We start from the raw sequence: 23,094 nt of genomic DNA, 5'->3' as shown, positions 1-23,094 counted from the left end.
CCTAAGTCAAAAGAAAGTCGATGCTGCCATGACAGAAAACAGGGAAATGTGAGTAAGGAGAGTTAGGCTGCGGACCCCGGATTATACAGGTAGTGACTAAATAAGAACTAAAGCCCAGGATATTCATTCTCCAAAGCCATACTTCTCGCTATTAACACAATGTCCCTCACAAGAGAAACACGAACATAGATGATTCTCTCAGGGAACCATGACCCATGTGCAAATTAAGATGTACACACAGAAAGTATTTGTAAAATACACACACACCATTCAGAAGGATGGGACTGTGCAATCCCTACAGTACTGCAAGGCATTTAATTGCACTTTTTAAATTATTTCTTCTCCATGTCAACTCTAGTTGCCAAAAATATTTGTGGAGGCTTACAGTAAAAGAACACACAAAGATGAAGACCTTTATATCAGGGATGGAGAACATGTTTTGCCTACCACAGGTAAGAGTGGAAAACAAGGAGAGTGAAGAAGAATTTGAGTTTTAGAGGCTGAGAGATCTATATCTGAAAACTATTTCTGCCAACAACAAGCTTGGACAAGTCACCTCACTTTCCTGGGGCTCAGTTTTATTATCAGTAAAAAAGTAAAATTAAACAAAATAGCAAAGCCACTAATACTGTGCCCAGGCTGTTAACATAAAATAGCAAACAAAAATATTAAGTTGTAAGACACTACCTGGGAAGCATTAGACATTTTGTAATAATAACCTAGGATAAAATATTTACTGCAATTGGATACAGAATGTAATTCTGAACATGCTCACAAATAAAGCAAAGGAGGAAATAGGAAGTTGTAAAGAGCTTTTGTCATCTGAGAATCTTTACCACATACTGACATTATTACTCTCCCTAGATTCTCAGGGCTGAAAAATAACCCACCATTGACATCATGTGGTTTCTTCCTCCCTCACTCCTCAGTCTTATAAATGAGGAAACCAAGGTCTAGGAAGTAAATAAATGGTCTAAGAAGTATCTGTTAGACAAAAATGATGAGCACATACACTGGAAGTAATCACTATTATTAATTTGTACTAACAGGAAGCAGAAACATGGTTGTTGGCATGATTTAGCTGAAAAAGAACTGGCAACCATATGACTTGGGGAAAGTAACTTCATTGCCTTGCACTTCAGTGTCAAGATAGTAGAAGGAGGAAAAAGAGAAAGAGATTTTGGTTTAAATTATCTCTAAAATATGTGCCAATTCTAAAAAAAGACACATTTCTGGCAGCATAAAATTAAACTGTGCTCAAACATTCTGATTCATTTTAAGACTGTTTCCTAAAGCCATCCACTAATAGCCCACATGTCTCCAATGTTTAACTGAGGCAGAGTTACTTTTTCTATAAACTCTAAAAGAACAAATCAAAATGAAGGTTATTGGATTTTGACTCTGAATGTAAAAGTAGGACATGATTCATATTAGTAAAATTAATAATGTTACACAAATAATTAACCCCAAAACTCCAAAAATGTTGGTGCTAATATAGACAAATGCTGACAAAATCACCAAAAAAAGCAATTGTTCAATAAGGCAATGTTTTAGGAGATCCAAGATGGTGGAGTAGATAAACAGTATGTGTGCTTCCTTCTATGAACACATTAAAACTAAATTCTAGAATGACCAACCTGAAGAATCATCTGAAGTCTACTGGAACCAAAGTACTGTAACTGAGGATATAAAGAAGCCACATCGAGACTGGTAGGAGGGGCAGAGATGCAAAATAGGCCCCAAACCTGCTCGTGGCACTTGAAAATCAGGAGGGATATCTCCACCATGGAGGTTCCCCCCAGAAGAGCAAGGGGCCCAGCCAAAAAACAATCTCCCCAGCCTGGAGAACTGATGCCAGGAAGAGGAGCACCCACAACATATCTACGAAAATCACTGGGGATTCCAACCATCCTGGTGGGATGGATGGCTTCAGGAAACCCAGGTGCCCTCTTAAATGGCTCATGCACAGACTCTCTCACTTGCAGGCACTCACTTGTGTTCTGGCGGAGGGGCAGTTTCTTGGGGGGGGTGCAGTGTCAAAGACATACAAGGGGCAGACTGAGGTGTGTGACTTAGTAGTGAGGGCTGGAGAATAGTAGCCTGTTTTCCCTGTGTGGTGTCCTTCTCCCCTGAAGCCAAAAGGCTGGCACCATCTTTCCTGTGTTGAGCCTACCCCCACAGGCCAAATCTGAGTCTGATTGGCCTGGTGAGCACTGTTGCTCTACCTAGTTGACTCACTGGGACCCCACCTCACCCAACTTGGACACCACATGCAGCTGTATTAGTGGCTAAACCTTATGGGAGCTGGCAGGTGGCAGTAGTCATTGGGGTGTCCTGGCTTTTTGCAGAGCTACCCCAGACCCAGTATTGGTGGCAGCTGTCCTTGACTCACAGTGTGGCCTCTTCCACATGACTGCAGGGTTAGCACAGACAGCAAACAACTACAGATTGCTTTGTAGCTCCTACCAGGTACTGCCCTGTGGGACACAAGCAGTGGCTGACCAGGGCCTGCACTGGAGCCCTTCATAAGATTCCCCCAAACCAACATACTTGGAGGTTGGCTTCAGACCACAGCAGAGCACCCCCTAATTAGCCCCACAAGTGGCACACCCAAAGGGAAGTCTCAACAGGCACAAGAGCCAGCTGGGGGGAGTCCCACTCAGTAGGGTAAGCCCCCCACAGCAGCCTGTAAGCTGTGGACATGGCTAACCCCCATAGCCAATCAGCCTGAAGGTCAGTCCTGCTCACTACCAAAACAATAACAATCAAGGCTCAACTATAGCAGGAGGGCAGATACAACCCACACATGGGATACTCCTGGAGCACCCAGCACAGGTCTCCAGGAAAATTGGGCCACTGGGCCCCACAGGGCACCTACTACATAAGACCACCCAGCCAAGACTGGGAGACAATAGCAGCCCTACCAAATACATAGGAACAAACACAGAGAGGCAGCCAAAATTAGGAAACAAAGAAATACATCCCAAATGAAAGAACAGGAGAAAACTACAGAAAAATAATTAAATGAAATGGAGGTAAGCAGTCTACCAGAGATAGAGTTCAAAATAATGGTTATAAGAATGCTTAAGAAACTTAGTGAGAACTTTAATAAAGAGATAGCAAGCATAAAAGAGAATTAGAAACCATAAACAAGAACCAGTCAGAAGTAAAGAATACATTAACTAAAATGAAGAATACCCTAGAAGGAATCACCAGCAGAGTAGATGAAGCAGCAATTTGGAAGACAAGGTAAAAGAAAGCACCCAATTGGAACAGCAAAAAGAAAAAAAGTATCCAAAAAAAAATGAGGATAGTTTAAGAGACCTCTGGGTTAACACCAAGCATAACAACATTTTCATCATAGATATACCAGAAGAATATAGAAAGCAAGGGATTGTGAACCTGTTTAAAGAAATAATGACTAAGAGCTTCCATAACCTCGCAAAGGAACTAGACATACAATTCCAGGAAGCACAGAGAGTCTCAAACAAGATGAACCCAAACAGGCTGACATCAAGACACATATAATTAGAATGGCAAAAGTTAAAGACAGAGAGAATCCTAAAAGAAGCAAGAGAAATGCAACTAGTAACTTATATGGGAGCTCCCATTAAGTTGTCAACTGATTTCTCAACAGAAACTGCAAGCCAGAAGGATTGGCACATAATATTCAATATGATGAAAAGTAAGGAACTACAGCCAAAATTACTCTACCCAGCAAAGCTATTATTTAGAATTGAAGGACAGATAAAAAGCTTCCCAGACGAGAAAAAGCTAAAGGAGTTCATTACCACCAAACCAGTATTACAAGAAATGTTAGAGGGGCTTTGTTAAGATAGAAAACAAAACAAAACTATGAATAATAAAATGGCAAAAGCTATATATCTTTAAATGTAAATGGATAAATGCTCCACTCAAAAGACATAAGAAAGATGAATGAATAAGAAAACAAAACCTTTACATATGCTGCCTACAAGAGACTCACTTCAATTGAAAGATGCACACAAACAGAAAGTAAAGGGATGGAAAAAGATATTTCTTGAAATTGGAAAAAAAAAGCTGGGGTGGCAATACTTACATATGACAATATAAACTTTGAAACAAAGTCTATAATAAGAGACAAAGAAGGACCCAATAATTCCACTTTAGGGTATTTATCTGAAGAAACCCAAACACTACTTTGAGGGGACATGTGCATCTATATGTTCATTGCAGCATTGTTTAATGGCCAAGATTGGAGGCAGCCTGAGTGTCTGTTGATGGAAGAATAGATAAAGATGAGGTGATACATATATACAATGGAATATTGCTTGACCTTGGAAGGGGATGCGTTCCTTCCATCTGTGGTGGCATGGATGAACCTGGAGTGGATTGTGCTGAGTGGAGTATGTCAGCGAAAGACAAATGCAATATGATTTCGCTTATATGTGTATTCTAAAGAATAAAATAAACAAATAAACTCATGGATACAGAGAACATATTGATGGTTGCCAGATGGGAAGGGGTTGGGAGTGAGTAAAAAAGGGGGAGGGATTAAGGAGTACAAATTGGTTGTTACATAGTAGTCATGGGAATATAGGGTATAGCATAAAGAATACAGTCAATGATATTGTAATAACTATGTATGGTGTCATATTGGTACTAACCTTTTTGGGGTAATAGATGGGGGTGTTGGAGGGCAGGGTGAAAAAGGTGAAGGCATTAAGAAGTTCAAACTGGTAGTTACAAAATAGTGATGGGAAAATTAAGTAAAGCATAGGGAATATAGTCAATGATATGGTAATAACTATGTATAGTACCAGGTGGGTATTAAACTAGTCAGGGAGATACTTTTGAAATTATACAAATGTCTAACCACTATGCTGTATACCTGAAATTAATGTAAAATAATATTAAATGTCAACTGTAATTGAGAAAATAAAAAGGGGGGAAAGGTGAAGGGTAATAAGAGGTCCAAATTTCCAGGTACAAAACAAATAAGTCATGGGATGTAATGTACATTCCAGGGAATATAGTCAATAATATTGTGATAGCATGGTACAGTGTCAGATGGTTGTTGGACTTATCATGGTGGTCACTTCTTTATGTAAATGTTTAATAGCTATGTATACCTAAAACTGATACAATGTTATATAAGTTAGCTGTATTTTAATTTAAAATATTAAAAAATAATGTTGTAGAGGGAGAAATAAATTCTGACAGTTTTGAAATGTCTGTGGTGTTTAGATGCAGAAAAGAAAAACCCAGTCTAATAACAGATGCCATGTTACTGCCTAATATTAGTACATTTTACATACCTTATCTCTACTACTCATAACAATCCCCACAGCAGACACCTATATATCTACATCTTTATATCTATGTCTATACAGGTATAAAGATAAAGATATATAGATATATGAAGGCTCGAGGAGAGAACATAAACTTGTTCTCAATCTCACTATGTGCAACCTGTCTGATTTCAAAAGCGGCCCACATAACATCACTCAATCATATGAGTTTGGATTTCCTTCTCAATGTACACAGAGTTTCCTATCTGTATATCCAATCTTTTAATTGTTCACGGATTCCTGAACTGAATCGCCTGTTCATTTACTCATTGACTCATTTTGCCAAAATCATATTTTATCTTTAGCGAGATGAAAAGAAAGCTGTGTCATAGAGATAATCTTTTATCTTAAAGTTACTAATATTACCAACCTACCTCTGGAGCCTGAGGGTAGATGGAAGTTTTGATAATTTAGTTATTGGCACTTTCTGATAGATGCAACATACAGAAGATACAAAGGAACAATTAAGAGCTCCAAAGTGCTCCCACAGTTCACTGCAAGCAAATATGAATGACAGGAAGAGAGATGATCATTCAAAATCCCGTCTCTTTTATGGCTTTCCTTTAAAAATGCCCTTTGTCTTCTGGTTATTGTTTTTCCTGCTGGGAGATAGCAGAATAAAGACCGAAAGCAAGGGGGTGAATGGATATTATTTTTCCTAACTTTCTATTTTGCCCCTCAGCTTCATTAGCAGCAGTGCAGATTAAGTCTGAACCCTGCAAGCATATGAAAGGCCAGGGTTCGGTGCCACTCATGAAAGCCGGCTGTGGTGGCAGATGCTCCTGAGGCCTGGACTACGATGGGGATGGGCAGCTTTAGTGAGCAAAGGTCTGCGTGAAAGTTAGCTCCGAAGGATTTTCAAACATGTAAGTTTCATTCTGAACAGTTTTACGTGGATGCAAGGGATTCACTAATGAACCCACACATACTTTTATTCATATTGGGGCCATGAAGCTAAATGTTCAAGATGGTGAATTTAGTCAATGTTCAGGCAGAGATGGCTGCACACAGCCTGAGCTCTGGAGTGGGAGATCTGGATGTGTGTGCCAGCTTGCCACATACTGGCTAAGCAACCTTGGTCAAAATATTACTTCTCTAAAGTTCAGTTTCCTCATCAGTAATAGTTGAAAAGCAGCAAAGATGCCAACTATACAAGGTAGTTGTAATGATTAAGTGAAGAGAATTGTGTGAAGTGGTCCATTATTAACAAAATTACTAAGCAACCCACGTAAATCTGTGTTACTTATTGTATAAAGAAATGGATCTTCTGTCTCAAGGACCTAACAGATATCAGATGCTGCTATTACTAACAACAACACTCAGGAGAAGGGGAACTAAAAGGGTTCTTTACTAGATCATAAAATAAGACCCATGAGATGCCTAAAGGAGAGATAAAGTGAGCCTGGCCTTTCCTCCAAAGATCCATGAGGAAAACACACCAATTCCAGGAGACCCAGAACAAGAATTGCTTTCTTCTTGAAGTTCTGTGAACTTGAACTCCCACACAAGAAAACCTACAGAGGCTGCCATATAACTCGAGAAGGTCCAGTTTCATGCAGGGTACAGGGGTAACTCATCTAAATGTTATGATGGGCAAAGCATCATACTATCCTCCAGGCTCCAAACACCATCCTCTACTGGACTGTTTCCAGCACCAGACCCTCTACCCCTGGACATACATTCTAGTCTCTGGAGATGCACCCAGAGCTGCAAGGTGCCATGAAATAGCCTGGATTTAGAAACCAGCCCATCCAATTAGAACCTGTGTTCTGCTACATGTCAGAAATGAGGCTGTGGGCAAGTTACAGAACATTGCTAATGTTTCCTCACTGAAAAACAGGGATTTTTTTTTTTGATTTTTTTTTCAGTCGCCAGCTCCTGGATGGCCGCTCATTGCAGCTGCTGGCCACTCAAGCTGTCTGCTGGCTACACACGGTAGCCCACGGCAACCCACTGCCACAGGGGCTGTAGCCTACGCCGTCGCCGGCGACTCATGGAAGCCCAGCTCCAGGTTGAGCTGTTGTTCAGCATCTTAGCTGTGGAGGGCAGTGTCACTGGCCCTCATATGTGGGATCCGAATTGGGGCCTTCTGGCGTCCCAAGCCAGTTCTTAACCAACGTGCCACGCGGACGCCCCCCCAAAAACAACAACAACGGGGATTTAGTAGCACTGTTTTTTCATCCATGATAACATTATGATGATTCAGTATTTTATTGCACATGGACACATAATAGGTTGTCTGGCATGCAAAAGAATTAAGAATTTAGACATTAGAATTTTTTTTTAACATTAAAATGAGGATCTCAGTTACATTCCTCAGAGAGTTGGGGTGGGGTGTTCATCTGGAAAATGGAAGCAGGAAAGGGAGCAGTTCCTCGTGCCATAGCTGCTGCTGTGTGTAGTAGGTTATTACCATCATGTTCCGTTATTTTTTCACTCTGGAATAGCCTCATGTCTCTCTGTATTTATTTGTGTCCCTTACATTTCCTGAAATTTCTTCAGCAGAATGTATTACTTAATCCTCATGGACCCAAAAACCTGAGAAAACATTGATACTGTCCATTTGCTCCCCAGTTCATTCTCTGGTGTTCCTTCTACTCCATAACAACACCACTCAATCCCATGATGAGAAACAGCCCCAGCTCTCGGATGTGCTCAGGAGAACACAGGTATTGAGTCAACCAAGAAAAAGTCCGCTGAAGAGAAAACTTTTGCATTTTGCAATTTTTGAATTGACAGGAATCTTTTCAATTTACTAAGCATTTCAGTTAGTATAAAGTAAGTTATTATATACTTAAAATATTTGCTTTTTTCACCAAAATATGGTTTGCAAGTATTTTCTCCCATTTCATAGGTTGTCTTTTCATTTTTTTGACAGTTTCTTTACTGTGCAAAAGCTTTTTAGTTTGATGTAGTCCCACTTGTTGATTTTTGCTTTTGTTGCTTTTGTTTTGGGTGGTCTATCTAAAAAAATCATCACCAAACCTGAGGTCAAGGAGATTTCTCCCAATGTTTTCTTGTAGGAATATCATGGTGCCTGGTCTTATGTTTAAGTCTTTAATCCATTTTGAGTTAATTTTTGTGAGTGGTGAATCCATTTTGAGTTAATTTTTGTGAGTGGTGTAAGATAGGGGTCTCATTCATTTTTCTGCATGTGGTTCCCAACACCACTTATTGAGTAACGACTATTTATTTTCCATTAGGTGTCCTTGGCCCCCTCATCAACTATAAGTTGAATGTAATGCAAAGGTTTAGTTCTGGGCTCCCTGTCCTGTTCCAATGGTTTGTGTGTCTATTTCATGCCAGTGCCATACTGTTTTAATTACTATACCTTTGGGAAAATGGAAAGATGTTGCTTAACGTGACAAACTTGCAACTAGAAGATAAATACATTCTGTAGACCTAATACACAGCTTAGTGTTTATAGTCAATGATGTTTTATTATAAACTTCAAAGTTTCTAAGAGATTAGATCTTACTTGTTCTCACCACACACACACACACACTCACACACACACACACACACACACAACCATATGATAATTGTGTGATGTAACAGAGGTGCTAACACTACTCTAGTAATCATATTGCAATATATAAATGTAACAATTAACACGTTTTACACCTTAAGCTTGTACAATGTTATATGTGAATTATATCTCAATATTTTTTTAAATAAAAAGAAAATGTGTGTTTTTTAAAAGCAGAATTTAGCCCAGTGCACTGGCATGAATGTGAATGATCTCATGACCATGAGCCACATTAGCTCTCATGTCACTTTTAAACATAAAGGAGTTACAGGCCATAGCCTATCAGATAGCATGAGTGACAAAGTTCCAAAGCATCTCTTCAAAGACATAATAATACACTGTCCTATAGGTTAGTAAAGCATTTCCCAAATTGCATTGTGAATGTAGCTTTCAAGTCTATGCTCATAAAGCTATTAAATCTCCTAGGATGTGAAACAGGTAATTCATTTTTGTGTTCACACATGTGTGCAGTTGGTGTTGTGCTAGCCACTAGAGCTCATACACAGGACAGTAATGCACTGCCTAGCTCCTCGAAAAGCTTACCATCAATTTTGGGGAAAAGTTGTGTACACAAGAATGACAAATAACTCATGCTATTGTAAGTACTCTTGAGATTATGAGTAAGTGAAGCTGACTAGAAATCTGTTGGGGGCACCATTGGGGTGTGGGTAGGGTGTTACAGAAGCCTGTTCAGTGGATAATGTGGCTTGATTTCCCTGAGCGGACAGGTCACACAGAGTTTTCATCCTCAGACCAACAGAGCCTAGGTTAGCACTCAGCACCTTGTAGGACCTCAGGAAATCTTTGTCAAGTGACAACATTAGTCAATCGCCATCATTTGTATTCTGCCAGGATCATTATTCCAGCATTTCCTAAGCAGCTATTCTATGCATGTGTTATGTAGTGGTCCAAATTTAAAAGAAGTTTCAAGTTATAAAATCAAAACACGCATACCTTCTACAACTTCAACAAGAGAAAAGAAAAAAGGGAATGTGCAAAGTGCCAGCAGAGTGGTCATGGTGGAATATTCTGAAACATTCTATATCATCATCCCTGTTGTGAAATCTTCATAAGTCCTCCCCCAGAAAGCCCTCTGTGACCCTTTATCCTGGGTTTCTAGGTCACATGCCTGATTCCTCTTGCTCTCATTTCGGAAGCTGTAAAGTGTTTACATACAGAGCCACAGTTTAATTTTCTTCATATTTTTCTCTCATTCTATTTGATTGCTGTTATTATTGCGATAATTTAATAATAATAATAATTACAAATGCTGCAAGCTGTTCCATCTGTTACCATGGAGATCACTATTCAGAAAAAAAGAACAAAGAAAAATGAGAAAGGAAAGAGACAAGAAATAACTCCAATTAATAAAACCTCATTCTACACATATATTTGTCTTTTTGCAGAGCCAGAAAAAAAAAAAACACCCTGCAAGTTTTCTATCACAATGCTTGGAAAGAAGTCTACAGATTGTCAATACCCAGCTTAATTGAACTTAAATCACTGTAGGGAGCTGCTTATAGTCCTTTGAAAAATGTGCCAATTCACTTATACTCCTACTGTAATAAAGCAAGTCTATATTAAGGTCCCTAGGTTCACCTCTGCTACAGTTATCTATGTTGACAAAGTGAATTTCTTTTCCAAGGGTAAAGACAGCTTAAATAATCCTCAAAGCACTGTCTCTACCACTCATTTACCATTACACATATACAGCCTAGTGACATCTCTTGTCGTTTTGCATTGATAGTTATTTAATTTTTCATATGTTTCTATCTTATCTCCCCATTTCAATCACAAGCAATGACTGCTGAGTAAATGTCGGCTTAGAAAGGGCTTCTGTGGGCGCCAGAAGAGGGTGGGATGGAGGAAAGCCAGGGCTCCGTTGGGCCTGGCCACCAAAACCAGCTCTTTACTGACTGATTCCTGAACGTGGCAGTGACACATAACCTCCCCAAGCCTCAGTCTTCTCATCTGTAACCTGGATGGAATTCATGTTTATTAATGTTGTGAGACATTAACAAAATGCACAGGGCTGAGCCGAGCACCGTGCTCAACTGAGGGTACCGACTGGAAATGAAAGCTGCACTGCTACAAGCGCTTCGGATGAAGTGATTTAGATAGGATCAGAAGGGACCATCTCATTAGAAACAGTTATGGCAACCTGTGCTGAGGAATCCATGCCACCTTCCTCTCAACTTCTAAAGGGAAGGGGGGCAATTGGTATGGAACGATTTTCAGCTCCTTTAAAGGCATCAGAATTACCTCCAGAACTGTGTCGCCTCTCACGTGGCTCTGCCAGCTGCCTATAGGAGAACCCATCCGTGCCATACTAACACCACTGCAGACTTGGCTGTTTTCAGTATCCGGGCTTCTGCTGTGTGGGGCAGTGGGCATTACCGCGCTGCCTGACTGTGCCTTAGCTGGAGCGCAGATGCTTCAGGGCGGGGCCAGAAGCCAGCCAAAGTCCTGACCACTCTTCCACCTGCCTGCGTGGGCCACACTTCACAACCACGGACAACATTGTACTGTGACTTACTCCTCAGCCTCACTGGAGCCTTCACTTTTTATGTCCTTTTTTCTTTCTTGGGGGTGGTGGTGGTTATTTTTCTTGTCATTTGCATTAAAATAGGTGCCATTATCAAAGAGGCCTGGGAAATCTGTTCTATTGTCTTGGAGAGGTATGATTTTGAACAGACTCTATGTATACTGTGTCATACTTATTTGTTGCTTACTGGATCATTTAAGGAACTTTTGTTAAATGCCTAGTGTGTGCAGAGTATTATTAGGGACTGAGAAGGTGGTAGGATCAGGGTACAAAATTGAATGACACTCTGAAGCCCTAGCTCAAGGCACTCACAGCTGGTTCTAGGAAAGGAGTGCCTGTGTCAGCTGAAAGCCTGGCAGCAGCTGGCACTGGAGAGGGTGGTGGAGACAAGTCAGCGTCCTACCTTCTGAGCTGGGAGGAGGAGAAGGGGGCTCTGATTCAAAATCACCTGATGGCTGTGTTGTGTCTACTGATTCGCTCTTTCTAATCCCTTCACCTTCTCCCCCACCGCCCTCCCCATCTAGCAACCAACAGTTTTTTTGCTTGTTTGTTTTGTTTTGTTTTCTATATATCTGAGTTTATTTCTGTTATGTTTGCTCATTTATTCTGTTCTTTAGATTCTGGGAATATATTTAACAATGTTGTAAAGATTCTGTAAGGTGCCAGATGGGCACTGGACTTATCAAAGGGATCACTTCATAGACTGTGTAGATGCCTGACCAATGCGCTGTACAACTAAAGTTGACGTAAAATAATATTGTATGTCAACTAATATAGATATAGATATAGATATAGTCACGGGAGGTGGAATACAGCATAAGGAAGATAGTCAATGGGACTGTAACAGCTATATAAGATGTCAGGGGGCAGTAGCTTGGGAGAGGGGGGTTATCACTTTGTGAGGGGTGTAAATTTCTATTATATTGTTTTGTACACCTGAAACTAGTGTGTATGTGTGACACACACACACACACACACGCACGTAAAATATATATTTTTTTTAAAAAAGAAAGAAAAATGTGTGATGACTCTAAAAAGAAATCACTTGATGGGAAGAGGGCTGAGAGGCTGGTGGACAGGGCTTTGGGGGCTGTTAGAAGATTGTATTCAGTCTTTAGGAGTAGTTTTGTAGCAGGCACTATTTTGGTGCTTCTGCGGAAGAAGCTACCCACATAGAAAAAAATGCAATCCCTACACCTGTCACTTAGCTGAGTATGCTGGGCATAATCTTCAATCTCTCCAAACCTATGTTTTCTCAACATACAAATGCAAAAGGATCCCTACCTCACACTTTCTTATGTGGATTAAATGAGATCAACTCTAAAATGATATAACCCAGTACCTGGGCCACAGGTTCAGAATAAACAGCAGTTCTCATCCCTTTGTTTGGAGGAGATTGAACTCAGAGGCATTGAATGACCAGAAGGCCTGTCTTAGTCCTAAGAAGGGATAGCCAAAGCCACAGTCACATCTCCTCTTGTCAGGTTACAAACTGAGACAAACCTTCCATAAATGAAAGAGTGTCCACTTCTGGAGGTAATTAACAAAAAGAAAACTCAAAAAGGAGAGTACAAGTATCCATATTTCTTTCAGTTGACATCCCTGCTCTGAAGCTCATCAAAATAGAAACGATAATGACTGAGTGCCAGTGTCATCTCCAAAGGGAACCCTTTTCTAATAAATCCACCAGTATTTTGTGCTTGTCTCACTCAGCCCTGCTCTAACAACCTGTTTACTAAACTCTAAGTTCCACAAGGGAAATGACTATCTTATAAATCTTTGTTCACATAACACATGGTCCAGGGTAGGCATTCACTTACCACTAAATATTCAACAGACCTCCAGGATTTTTACTGACTGGTGACAGCTCCTCAAATCAGCAGGAAAGTGATACATGATGGGAAAGTATGTTTATATATGAAGTTGAAATTCTGATGTGCAGCCAAAGATATCTATTGCAAGTTAGCAGATAGTGAAATATATATACATCAATATGCATCAGAATGAATAAAGCATGGTTAATTGACACAGTGAAATACCATGCAGTAATAACAAAGATCACATAAGTTCTCGCTAAACTGATCTACAGTGAGTTCCAGGATAGATTATAAAGTGACAAAATCAAGGTATTAAGGTGTAAAAGACTATGCTACATTCTGTGCAAGATTAAATGACAAATGTAAATACAGACAGGAGGAAGAATAAACGAATGTAAGTGGTTATCTAGAGGAGATTGGTAAGAACAGAGTAAAGGCAATGTGACTGAGAGGAAGACATCTCTGGTCTATATATCAAATAAATAAATAGGTAGATAGATAGATAGATAGATAGATAGATAGATAGATAGATAGATAGATAGATGGATGATAGACAGATATAGATAGATATAGATATAGATAGATATATATACAGATATAGATATCATGCAATGTTTTACATAGTCAAACCATAAAATTAAAGGATGAAAATAGACAAATCCTAAAGTTGAATATTAAATAAATATCCTAATTGTATATTAAATAGATAAAATAACCAAACATAGGAAAATATTATTTCAAGTAATGTTTAATATAGTATTCTCTCTAGCTATACACTGTTGGAAAGTTATATTTTAAGAACAAAAATTAAAATTCAAGGAAATCTTACACTGTATTTTATTATTGGTAGTGATAGTTCTTATGTGATTTTGAAACTATTTTTTGTGTATTGTCAGGTAGAATAAATGAGCAAATAATGGTATTGTTAGAAGAGAGATATATATGGAAGAGAGAACTATGAAGAAAAGTCTAGTGGTGCTGTATTTGCAATAGAGATAACCATACGAACTCATAATGGAAACACACACATTTTATAGATGTGTCCACTGAAAGGGCCTAGAAGCAATAAACAAAGCTAACACCTAGATCCTCATTTCCAAATACCATTTGCTACAAAAAAGAACTAGGCTTCTTTGGGGAAATATCTGAGTCTAGGTCTAGACAGGGAAAGGTCAAGGTAACATCCTGTGCTAGAAAGCAAGAAAGTACTCCAAGATTAATGGAAACATAAAAGAAAGACATAGAAGCAGAATTAAAGGGACTCTGGCTAGCTATATTGGAGACCATTTCAACATCAAAAAATATTATGATGATACTAACAACATTTCAAAATGGAATAATTTATGATCCATAGTGACACAAAAGGAGGTAGAGGAGGGTAAGAGATTAAAAAACAAAAGCTCTTCTGTAGAGAAGAATGCAGAATGACAGCTATAAATGTAGAAGGAATTACAGAATTAGAATAACAACACTTGACAAATTCCAGTGTAATAACTTGTGTGGGTAAGGATTATTAACAGATTGGAAAGAAATGTTGGGGAACAGGATACTACATGGTGTCTGCACATCATTGCACAGATAACTTACTGATTATAATCACCTTCACAATGCAGAGATCTGGCAGACCTGTTTTAGCCCAGGGATGGAGCTGAGCTTCCCAGACATGGCACACACTGACATCATGTCCCTCTTGATGGGATGCATTGAGAAGGACAGACATCACCCATGAGTGTTGTCTGAATACATACCATGCCAATGTATTCTAACAATGAAAAATAATCAGAAAAAATCCAAAATAAATTTCAGGGACATTTTAGTTAAGAACTGGTTCTTATTATCCTTCAAAAAATTTAATGTCATAAAAAGCAAATAAAATAATACGGGTTAGGGAAAAGTGTCTTTTAGTTAAAAGAGACTAAAAGGATGTGACAGTCAAATCCAACATGAGGACGGACACTCCTTCAACCCTGAATAAAAATATAAAAATGGACACTGCCATAAAAGATACTGTAAGGACAAGACGGGATACATATTGGATAATAGTAATTGAACCAATGTTTATTTTCTTATGCATGGTTTTAGTATTGTTGTTATATAGGATAATATCTTTGTTCTAAAAGCTACATGCTGAAGACTAAGTCTAAATTCAGTATGTCTGCAACCTAATTTTAAATAGTTCTGGAAAAGAAAGCATATTATGTGAAGGAAGAGAAAGAGAATGATAAAGAGAGACAGGAAGATGAGTGTAGCACAGATGTGCAAATGTGGCAAAATGTTGATATTTGGATACTTTAGGTGAAAAGAGTATATAGATGCTTATTTTGGTATTCTTTCAGGTTTTTTGTAGGTTGGACACTTCAGAATGAAAACTTTGGTGAAAACAAAATAGTGCTTCCCATGTAGTAAGCCCTTTTAACTATTCTACTGTGCTCCAAAAATCCATGTGCATGTGTTCATATACCAACACACACACACACACACACACACACACACACACAGCACTAAGGGCTAATTTGCCAATTAATTTTCAAATAGCAATAATTATTATCAAAGACAATCATTCACGCCATGGCAGCAAATGCATTTTCTTTTCTTTTTTTTCACATCCTGTGACTATATATATATTCAATTATAGTTGACATACAATGTTATACAACATCAGCTTCAGGTGTACAGTGCCATATAATCTCACTTATATGTGGAATCTAAAAAACTGAGTGAACGAGCAAAGTAAACAGAAATAGTCTCAGAGATATAGAGGAAAAACTGATGGTTGCTAGTTGGGAGGGGGCTGGGTTTAAGGGAGAAGAGAAAGGGATTAGACAGCATAAATAGGTAACTACAATATTGCCACAGGGATATGAAAGATAGTTTGGGGAATGTAATTAATAATGTTGTAAATATTTTGTAGGGTGTCAGGTGGCCACATGTCTTGTTAGGGACAACACTTCATGGATGGGGTAGAGGCTTGATCACAGCACATGCATTTTCAAGTGTAAGTATTTATTAATAAAGTTGAATTAATGTCCATGAATGCTTTCAGTGTGTCAGGTGTTGCACACTCATAAAAGTTATTTGTTATTATTTTCATTACTGTATCCCTATAAACAAGAGTCAAGGTTTCTGAGATAGAGTGATGACTATAATAAATAATAGCTACATATATGTTGGGTATATAAACCCTGACATTTTTTTATGGGTTACATTGATTATCTCATATATATCTCATCACAACTTTAAAAGTAAGTTCTATTACTAATTACAGAAAAGGAAACTGAGGAACAGGGAAGCCAAGTAACTCACCTAAGTCATATAAGTTGATAAAACTAAAAAATATCAGCACTGGGATTCAAACCAAGCCCAAGATCTTATAGACTATACTGGATTCAGAGCTAGCACTGGAAACTCTATATGGAAATTGTCTAACCAGTCAATGTCTATTATGAGCTTCTCTTTACAAACAAATACAAATATAACAGATTCAAACACTTGGGGCTGACCACAAAGGCTGACCAGTGCTCTTGTGACTGGAGTCCACGTGAGAAGAAGTGTGAAAGGAAAAAGGCTCCCAGATGACTGGCTTTTTTGCTATCCCTATTCCACGAAACATGAATCATAAAAACTTCTTGCACATCTTGGTCTTTTATTCTTTGGGGCTCTGGGAGGACTTTGATTCATCATTTCTCCCTGAAATCCTGGACTCAGAGCAAAAGTGGGCAAGAACAAACAAGTTTTCTGGGTGACACCTTTGACTCCCGCTTGTTATTTCACTCTTCTGCACAAGAAAAGAGTTCAACCAAGCGATAGCGCAGCATCAGATACACGGCGAGCCAGGAGGAAGGGCCCTTATGCACCTGCTTGCTGCATCTCTACATCCATGACCCTGCTGAGCTCAACACAATTGTTTTTTTCCTCTCTTATCCTCCCTGCCTAGCCCGTGGATGCCTATCTATCAAGGTCAAACCCAAACCCCGTGTCTCCCAAGAAGCCTTTCATGATCACTCCTGTCTCTGAATTCCTCCAGCATCTAGACTCCCCTATGATGGTGGTGATGATGGCTTCTATTCCAGAACCTTTTAGAAAATGCCACATGTTGTACTGAGTGTAGTAGGTGCACCACTTATTTAATTTTATTTCATCCACACATCGACCCATTGAGGTAAGGGCAACTGGTCATTCCTAGTGTACAGATGAGGAAATTGAGCCTTATAGAAGTTAACTTGCCTGGGATTCCATGGCTGACCAGTATCTACAGGATAATCGCATGAATTAAATAGAATGGGCTGAATTAAAGTGCTTTAAGGCTGAAGATTAAATATGAGGTCCTCAGGCATCGAGGTCAGTGGTTTATGGTAGCTTGTACAGCACTGAGCACAAGTCAGCCTCCATAAACACTGGTTGATTAAACTGTGTGCAAATTCCCATGAAACCAAAAGGAAGGGCTCACCATGTATGTGCAATAATTATGTGCTGTGAAAGTTCCATCAGAAAGGCTTCAGGATAAGCCCAGTGTCAGGTCTTAAGGTGAGCAAGTCTTTTAGTCACTGACCAGGCCTGTCTTGGTAGTGAGGATATGACTAAGGAAGGGGAATTAAGTGTTAAGCACTATGCTAATCAACTTATTTATGTAAGCATTTTCCAAAGTCCAATGTCTCTGGGTGATTCTTAAAATTGCTATTTCTGATCACTGCCCTATACCGACCAAATAAACATTGCTGGGGATAGCCTATAAAATGGCATTTTAAACATTCATCCCAGGTCATTATTTGGGGAAATAACATTTAAGAATCTTTGCTTTTTATAATTCTCATATAATATTCAGAAAAACATTGCAAGGTGGATGTGATTATCCCCATTTTACACATAAGGAAAGTGCTGATCAGGGAGGTGAAATAGGTATAATGGAGACCTCATTCCTTCAGGGTCACACCATTGAGAGGCTTTCTGTGGTGGTACTGACCAATGGATGGGGGAGCACAGGGCAGAAGAAGGGTCTGTTTGGACACATGGGTCTTTCTTTGCCTTAGAGTCTCTATGTCTCCAGGCCTAGGAACCCAAGGATGGGAATCACAGGCCTATCCCCGCTTTTGGGCCAACCCATGTCAACTTGTGTGACCTTGAATAATGATTCAGTCTCTTAAGGTTCCAGTGCCCTCTTCTGTACATGGAAAGAATGGCATTTTCGTCACATGACTGCTGGGAAACTGAATGATACCATGAGAGCAAAATGGCTAGCATGGCATCACATACTAGTAGATGCTTAATTAAATATTAACTCTTTCTACTATGAAATCCAGCTCAGAAGGCAGCTTAGAGGGAAGCTCTTCAAGGACAAGTTTTCCACTCATTGTCTCCAGGCTCCTTGCACCCCTTGATCCAACCACTGCCTCCTTTGTACTATTTCTGCTGTGTTTGTTGGTTTCTGTTTTATTTTCAACACCATGTGTGAAATATCTGTTTATAACACCTGTCACCCTCTCTAAACTATGAGTTCCTTGAGTAAAAGGACATACATATATTTTATAACCTTGGCACCTATCCCAGTCAGTACTCAAAAGTTTATTTGAATGACTTAATTTCTGAATGACCAGCTAAGTAAGTGAGCACCTGACTGACTCAATGACTGAACAATGTGTAAGTAACTGAGCACGTAAAAAATAGACATGTACGGGACTTCCGGTAAGATGGCGAATAGACAGACGCTGTGCCAACTACCTCCCAAGATCACACCAAAATTACAAATAATTTATGATATTCAACCTCGGAAGTTCCCTGGACACTAGATGAGCAGAACATCTAAAGGAAGGACTTAAAGAGGAGGCCATGTTTAGTCTGCTAGGAAGGGTGGAAACAAGACAGGGTGAACCCTGTGAGGGACACCTCAGCGGTAGGGAGGCTTCTTTGGTTGGGGGAGAGACCCTCCAGCCCCACTCCGCACTCACCACCCCAGAGTTACTTTGACAGGAAGAGGAGTTCTACAATAGCTGGAAGTAGAAAATAGTGAAGACTCTCTTTGCTCAACTTGGTGAGGTTGAGGGCAGCTGGAGAACCAGCGGAGCCAGTAAACCAACTCACTCACTGGTGAGCACTCACCCGGTTCCTGGTGGAGGGAGTAGCTTTGTGAACAGGGCCCAGGAGCCTGCGGGAAGGACTGAACTGAGTGCCTTTGGCACAGGAGCTGGAGGATTTTGGGACCATTGTTCCCCTGCTGTGGAGCTTGCACATGAGTAGTGCACAGGAGGGCACCATTTTTTCAGGGCTGGGCCCTCCCACAGAGGCTCAGGTCTGGGACTGCATTGGTCTGCTGGAATTGGCGCAGGAGTGTTTGTGTGTGTGCGGGCGTGTGTGTGTGTGTGCATGCGACCTTGGATCCCCACCCTCCACACTGCTTGTCCTGCATAGCCAGGGAAACACCAGGCAAGTGTGCTCCGACTCCAACAGACTGTTTATTGAGACCCGTGAGTGCACGACTCGCCTTAGGTCCCCAATTTCCGCACTGCATGTACAGAGTTGTCTGGGTGGTGATTGGCTGTCAGGCTGCTCAGCATGGTCTTTGAGTGGATGATTGGGACAGGCTGAGACAGGGAGTTTTCCTGGGAGTGTAGGGCTGCGAACCGTGCTCCTGAGTGACTCAGCTGGGGCTTTCAGGCGAGTTTGTGTGGGCTGGCTACCGATGCAGGAGTGCATGCTGCTCTGACTTGGTGGGGGCAACTGACCACATCCTGTGGTGCCTTGGGGCCTGCCCCACCCATCTAGACCTGTGTTGCCAGGGGCACCATGAACCTCTGGTCCCTGACCCCTACCTCCGCAGGCCACAGAGGGTTTTTTGCAGCAGCAGACAGCCAGCTACAACCTGTGAGGATTTCTGGTGGTGAACACAGTTCCAGAGCACACAGCAACTAATTGTGGGTAGCTTATTTAAAGTCTAGAGGGAGGTCAGCTTATGATGCACAGAGCTCTTCCCCGGAAAAGCTGGTGCTGAGTCGCCCAGAGTATCACTATTGCTGAGCAAGTGGTCTGCAGATTAAAGCAAGTGGAGAGCCCCTCCACCCCCCCTGTTTTTTTCTTTCTTTTCTTTTAACTTTAATTCCCTCATCTTCTCTTTTCTCTTTTTCTTTTTTCCTTTTTTTCTTTCTAGGTGATCTAATACATGGAAGCAATCAGTTTCACAGGCAGAATGAAGAAACAAAGAAACATGTGCCAAGTAAAAGATCAGAAGAAGCCTCAAGAAATGGATCTAAATGAAACAGAGGTATCCAACCTTTCAGAGACAGAGTTTAGAACACTGATGATAAGAATGTTTCAGGAACTTAAGGAGGACATAAAGAAGGATACAGAAATCATAAAAAACAACCAGGTAGAACTAAAGAATACAATAACTGAAATGAAGAACACACTCGAAGGAATCACCAGTAGATGAGATGAAGCAGAGGATCGGATCAATGATTTAGAAGACAAAATAGCAGAAATCACCCAGTTGGAACAAAAAAAGAAAAAAGAATAAAAAACTGAAAATAGTTTAAGAGACCTGTGGGAAAATATCAAGCTCAACAACATTCACATCATAGGAATACCAGAAGGAGAAGAGAAGAAGCAAGGGATCAAGAATGTGTTTGAAGAAATAATGACTGAGAACTTCCCTATCCTGGTGAAAGAAATCAAAATACAAGCCCAGGAAGTGCAGAGAGTTCCAAACAAGCTGAACCCAAACAGGTCCACACCAAGACACATCATAGTAAAAATGGCAAAGGTTAAGGACAAAGACAGAATCCTAAAAGCACCAAGAGAAAGACAGCAGGTTACATACAAAGGAACTCCTATAAGACTAACACTTGACTTTTCTACACAAACTCTGCAGGCCAGAAGGGAGAAACAGGAGATATTCAAAGTGATGCAAAATATAGGCCTACAACCAAGATTGCTATACCGAGCACAGCTATCACTTAAAATTTAAGGAGAGATAAAGAGCTTCTCAGAAAAGAATAAACTTAAGGAATTCATTACCACCAAGCCACATTGCAGGAAATGCAAAAGGGCTTTTTTAAACAGAACAAAGGGGAAAACAAGCTAACCCAGAAAGATCAGAAATACAAATAACAAAATGGCAATAAATATGCACCTATCAATAATCACTTTAAGTGTGAATGGATTAAATGCTCCAATCAAAAGATGTAGAGTGGCTGAGTGGATAAGAAAACAGGATCCATGCATATGCTGTTTACAAGAGACTCATCTCAGATCAAAAGACACACAAACACTGAAAGTAAAGGGATGGAATAAGATATTTCACGCAAATGGAAATGACAGAAAAGCGGGAGTAGCAATACTTATTTCAGGCAAAATAGACTTTAAAATGAAGACTACAATAAAAGAAAAAGAAGGACACTACATAATAATAAAAGGATCCATTCAACTAGAGGACATAACCCTAGTAAACATCTATGCACCCAAACATAGGAGCTCCTAAATATATAAAACAGATTTTGACAGACATAAAGACAGAGATAATTGTAACACTATCATAGTAGGGGACTTCAACACCCCTTTGTCACCAATGGACATATCCTCCAGACAGAAGATCAACATGGAAACAACGGCCTTAAAGCAACAGACTATACATTCTTCTCAAGTGCACATGAAACATTTTCCAAGATAGATCACATGTTAGGACACAAAACCAGTCTCAATAAATTTAAGAAGATTGAAATCATATCAAGCATCTTCTATGACCACAATGCTATAAAACTAGAAATCAATTATAAAAAGAAACCTGGAATGCACACAAATACATGGAGGCTGAATTACATGCTATTAAATAGCAACTGGGTCAAAACTGAGATCAAGGAAGAAATCAAAAGCTATCTCAAGACAAACAACAATGAAAACACAACAATTCAAAATCTATGGGATGCAGGGAAAGCAGTCCTAAGAGGAAAATTCATAATAATACAGGCCTATCTAAAGAAATAAGAACAATCTCATATCAACAGACTATCTTTACACCTAAGGGAACTGGAGAAAGAACAGTAAAACAAGCCCAAAGGGAGTACAAGGAAGGAAATAATAAAGACCAGAGCAGAAACAAATGAAATAGAGACCAAAAAAGCAATACAAAAGATCAATGAAACCAAAAGCTGGTTCTTTGAAAAGATAAACAAAATCGACAAACCCTTAGCCAGACTCATCAAGGAAAAGAGAGAGACGACACAAATTCATAACATCAGAAATGAAAGAGGGGAAGTGACAACAGATGCCACACAAATACAGGAAATTGTAAGAAAATACTATGAGCAACTATATGTCAACAAATTTCACTAGCTGGAAGAAATGGATATATTTCTAGAAGCTTACAATCTACCAAGTCTGAACCAAGAAGAAACAGAAACTCTGAGCAGACTGATTACTACCACAGAAATTGAGTCAGTAATCAACAAGCTTTCAACTAACAAAAGTCCTGGACCAGATGGCTTCACAGGTGAATTTTACAAAACATTCAAAAAAGAATTAATACCTATTCTCCTCAAACTGTTCCAAAAAAATACAGATGGAGGGAAGGCTCGCAAGCACATTTTATGAGGCCACTATTACTCTGATCCCAAAATCAGACAAAGATGTTACAAAAAGGCAAAACTACAGGCCGATGTCCCTAATGAACATAGATCCAAAAATCCTCAACAAAATTCTAGTAAACTGAATTCAACGTCACATTAAAAAGATCATACACCACGATCAAGTGGGATTCATTCCTGGTATGCAAGGTTGGTTCAATATCCGCAAATCAATTAACATAATACATCACATTAACAAAATGAAAAATAAAAATCATACGATCCTATCAATAGATGCAGAAAAAGCATTTGACAAAATCCAGCA

The 23,094-nt window shown here is 39.7% G+C and overlaps 1 protein-coding gene across 2 annotated transcripts in view; it reads right to left on the bottom strand.

Moving 5' to 3' along the window:
• CNTNAP5 (contactin associated protein family member 5) overlaps positions 1–23,094 on the bottom strand; it is a 464,696-nt gene that overhangs the window by 267,406 nt on the left and 174,196 nt on the right. The window lies entirely within an intron of this gene.

This window comes from Hipposideros armiger, unplaced genomic scaffold (genome assembly GCF_001890085.2).
Source record: "Hipposideros armiger isolate ML-2016 unplaced genomic scaffold, ASM189008v1 scaffold_665, whole genome shotgun sequence".
Taxonomy (NCBI): Eukaryota; Metazoa; Chordata; class Mammalia; order Chiroptera; family Hipposideridae; genus Hipposideros; species Hipposideros armiger.
Note: the sequence above shows the minus strand (reverse complement) of the source record. Positions and strands in the feature narration are given on the sequence as shown.